Raw genomic sequence first — 4,788 nt, forward strand, 5'->3', positions numbered from 1 at the left:
GCTAAAAACAAGCCAAATTTGGCTGGAAAACAGCCAATCTGGCAGCCCTGAGATGAGAGCTGCGCCGCTTGTCCACGGGTGTCTACTTTACTAACTACATCACCCAGAGTGCATTGCAAATGCAAGGTGCGACGTGTGCAGAAAATGGCAAAGCAGTTGCATTTCACTTAAAACACACGTTATTTCTTAATTGAAAATAAGCTATTAATTTTACCAAAAGCAGTAGAACATGATAGTTGTTATTGTTTTGTTTTTTTTAAAAAATTAAAAACAATCTACCAGGAGTGGGGTTCGAACCCACGCGGACATTAGTCCATTGGATCTTAAGTCCAACGCCTTAACCACTCGGCCATCCTGGTTGATATAATTTAAAACTGTGATACTATCATACTAACAAATTAATCAGAAAAAAAAAGTATTTACTCTGTCACAAAGTGGGCGAGGGGCAAACTGTCAGTATTGTCTTTGTTCACAATGCAAAAAGTGTCTTTCCAAACAAACAAACGTTGCAGAAAAATCCTGAAATACTTGTAAGAGGCTGAGCGATCAACTCGTGTACTGGTGATATTCCGAATGGAAAAATGCAAATAATATTGCAGCGTCATAATATGTAGGTTACATCAGTTAGCAACAAGCCACCAAAATTCCATTCGCTATTGGGATTGTAAAAAGTTCCTGATTTGTTGTGTTTAACATTGTATATAATTAAGAACACATTCATGCGATATAAACAACAGAAAACATCGATGTTTTTATATGCAGGGTATATCAGTTAACAACACGCCACTTTCATTTCTATGTTTGTTTGTTGTTGTTTTTTACTGTAATAAAAGCTGATTTCTTGTGTATAAAGCTTGATCTAAAGAAATGACATTACATTTCTAGATATTATATTTTCCATAGAGTAGTAGAACTCAAAGAAACTTCTAAGAATCAACACACCTTTCAAGTTTCAACCCTCCTCTCTTCAGTGAATACACTGATTTGTTGATTCTAAGAACATTCTACTACTGTAGAGAATACAATTCCAAATATTAAAAAAACATATTGTCAATACATTTTAAAAACATACAAGAAATATTTTTGGTGAGCACGTCTGTTAACCATGAAAAAACTGTTTCTACTTAAACCCTTTTGTAACACTCATCTTCCAAGTAAAAAAATGTTCTGGATAGCAAGAGATGGTTTCTTTGCCACATTTCCCCTGTAAAACCCTTTAATACCCAGCTTCTGTTATAGAAACAGTGTTTTGAGAAGGTGGACAGTACCTTTGCCATCTTCCCTGATAAAAACGTTTCTAATGCCGATCTTCCCAGTTAAACCAAATAGAAAACAGTGATCATAGCAGCTAGAGTGTTTTTTGCCATCTTCCCATGTCTAGTCTTGTTTAGAGACCATTTTAAACTGAAATTATTCTGAATACTGAAACTAGTGTTTTTAAACTAATCTTTTCTATAATTAACCTTTTGCCCACACGCAGAGTATTAAAAAAAAAAAAAAAAAAAAACTCTCACCTTTAAAAACAGATTATTAATAGTATTTGGGTTGTTCTTATTTTCTGGTATATATTTTTCTTTGCACTGCCATCTAGAGTTTGGAGGATCCACTGCAGCCAATTATCCTAATCACCCTTTAGTCAGTGCGACCCAGCAATTCATCTTGGTGGTTGTAAAGCGAGTAGTTTAAAACATTTCAAAAAATTATATAGCAGAACTAAAATGATGTAATCCAATTAACATTGCTTCTTTTCAAACTAATATCAACAACATGACAAATATTATCGGAACTCACACCAGGCAAATAATAATAATAATAATAATAATAATAATAATAATAATAATAATAATAATAATAATAATAATAATAGCTTTGCAAAAAACTTTTACAAAGGAGTACTTGAGATTATTATACAGTTACTGTACAGGTTGTCAGCTTATCTATCAAAGAACTGCATGATCAACACCTCCATACAGAAACCTGGTATCCCAGGCTATCCAGGAATGCTTGAAGCATGTCATGATCTGATAACAGATTCAATCTGCAGAAAAGCAGAGCAGGACCTCCATGTAACATTTGTGGATTTAGCTCATGCATATGGTTCAGTGTCTCATTAGCTCCTTTGGGCTACATTAGAGTTCTTCAGCATACCCAGTACTACAACAGGGTTAGTGAAAGCCTACTCAAAGACTTGCAGTTCTGTTTTACAACTCCAGTTTACCACTACTTGGCAGTTTCTCGAAGTCAGAATCATGGCAGGTTGCACCATTTCTCCACTGGTCTTCACCATGGCAATAGAAGTAATCATTAGGGCCTGAAATGGGTATTGGGAGAATGGCTGGCTTCTGGCATGCGGATGCCACCACTTAGAGCATACATGGATGACATGGCCACCGTGACTACAACGGTAACCTGTGTAACATCAGAAAATGCATCCCAGTAGCATTTTCTGACATTACAATGTTTACATGGAAATATGCACCCCCTACAATAACTAAACATTTTACAAATATATCGTTCAAAACATTAATATAGTATAACGTTCATTTTTGAAAATGGTATTGGTTTATTTATGTTTTTAAGAGCTGAAGCAGCAAAAGAAGATAGTTGTTACACAACTCTTGTAAAACATTAATGAATAAAAATGGTTTTATTGTATTTTTTATAATTTATCATTTTATTTGGGGAAGAATTTCATGTTATTTTGTTTTATCCGTTAAAAATGTTTTATTTCTCAACATCTAGAAACCTAGCTTTCTTAAACCAGGAGGAAGGTGAAATATAAATCCTGTACAATTATTTGGGTAATTAAAAAAAAAAAAAAAAAATCTTGTACACTTATTTGGGCAATTTAAAAAAAATACTTAAATGTGTGGCAATACAACTATTTAAACTATTTCGCTAGTTTAAATGATTTGACAGAGGCCAATCTTAACGGGAAATTAAAAAAATTAAATAGGCAGGACAAAAGAGCGAGGCGAGGGCAGCAGTGTGGAGTAGTGGTTAGGGCTCTGGACTCTTGACCGGAGGGTTGTGGGTTCAATCCCCAGTGGGGGACACTGCTGTTGTACCCTTGAGCAAGGTACTTTACCTAGATTGCTCCAGTAAAAACCCAACTGTAAAAATGGGAAATTGTATGTAAAATAATGTAATATCTGTATAATGTGAAATAATGTATAATGTGATATCTTGTAACAATTGTAAGTCGCCCTGGATAAGGGCGTCTGCTAAGAAATCAATAATAATAATAATAATAATAATACTAATAAGAGGCATAGACTACTAAAACAGGTATTGCGCATGCCCATATGACCAAGGGATGCATTTGGTTACTTGGCAAACTAGCAGTTAACATTAGATGGGCACGTATGCAGTTCAAGCTAGTCAAGTCGAGAAGCATCTCCTTCATCAAAGACAAAGTAGTGGATAAGGTGTTCAATATTAATGGCAAACCTAAAGTCTGGTGCTTTCAGTTTGGTCTTCTTCCAATGTCGCTGTGGCTGCTTACTGTGTATGAGGTTTCTCTGTCAACAGTAGAGCGACTGGAGGCTTTGATTATACATTAGGAAATGGCTACAGCTGCCAGACTCAACTCTGAGGAATTTAAGTGTGCTAAGATTCGGCTGGAAATGACACTGAGGAAATCATGTGACGAGTGTGTAAGTGAGGTAACACCCGTAGTGAAAACTGGGAGAAAGTGGGCTGCCAAGAAAGTGCCTGACTACCTCCAGAACTATTCTGTCTTTCTATTGACATGTGACTAGGTAGATGTGCGTCAGCCCTGACAGCTGCATTTAGCACCTGAGCCCCATCACTGGCTTGGTTTACATACAGTTTAGAAACTTCAACTTCTCTCTCCATTGTCACGGGAATATGCACATACCACTCACATTCCTCATGCAATAGGAAATGGTGAAACAGTAAACAACTGCAATGAAAATGTCAACCAGTTGCACAATATAAACATTGTATTATACTGCCAGAAGTTTGTACAAATTACAATCATGGTTTTTGCATATGTCCATATAACAATGTCAGTGCTCTGCCTATATTTTACCCAGTTCATGTTGTTTATACACTCTGCCTGGTTTAATGTGTAACAGTGGCAAACCCCTCATCAGCTCCAGATTCCTCAAGACCACCACTGGTTCTATAGAATAAACAATATCAGGGGTTGGTTGGTGATACCCTGCCCAGGAATCTGAATTCAGTAACTTCTTTAGAAAATCTTTATTATTTAGTAGATGCCATGCCAGTTATTATATTACAGATTTAAAAGAACATTTCAATTTAAATAATACATACATATATACATACATATAAAATTAGCTTGTTTTTTGCCCAAAATAAGAATAAATAAGCAAGTTTTTTCTGGGATAAGACTTTTGTGTGCTTGTAAACCAAGATGTTGACACTTAATATACTCATTGTTAATAAATATAAAGTATGTTTATAATAATCAGCCAGAAATCTTTACAATTTGTAATACCTGAAATGTCATTCTGTAAGGAGGAGTGGTCTCAACAGTTTAGCTTAGTCATTCCCCTGAAAGGAAATGTGACAAGATGCAACACAGATAAGGTATATTATTACCGTTAGATGTTAAACTGTATTTTATTATACTGCAGTAAAACACTTCCTTGATCTCCGCATATACTACTGTACACAGTCCGGTCCTAATTAAACGGGCACAAATAAACACTGTGTAATGGGAAATAACCCATTAATGCAACTTGACTGACTTGTAGAATATTGCTGTGAACCAAATTGGAAGCCAATATCTTAATGCAT

The 4,788-nt window shown here is 35.4% G+C and overlaps 1 non-coding gene across 1 annotated transcript; it reads right to left on the reverse strand.

The window, feature by feature from the left end:
• Positions 1 to 276: 276 nt before the first annotated feature.
• On the reverse strand, positions 277 to 359 carry trnal-uaa (transfer RNA leucine (anticodon UAA)). Its single transcript has one exon. It is a non-coding gene; the product is annotated as a tRNA-Leu (tRNA).
• Between the last annotated feature and the right edge of the window lie 4,429 nt (positions 360 to 4,788).

Source organism: Acipenser ruthenus, unplaced genomic scaffold (genome assembly GCF_902713425.1).
Source record: "Acipenser ruthenus unplaced genomic scaffold, fAciRut3.2 maternal haplotype, whole genome shotgun sequence".
Classification (NCBI taxonomy): Eukaryota; Metazoa; Chordata; class Actinopteri; order Acipenseriformes; family Acipenseridae; genus Acipenser; species Acipenser ruthenus.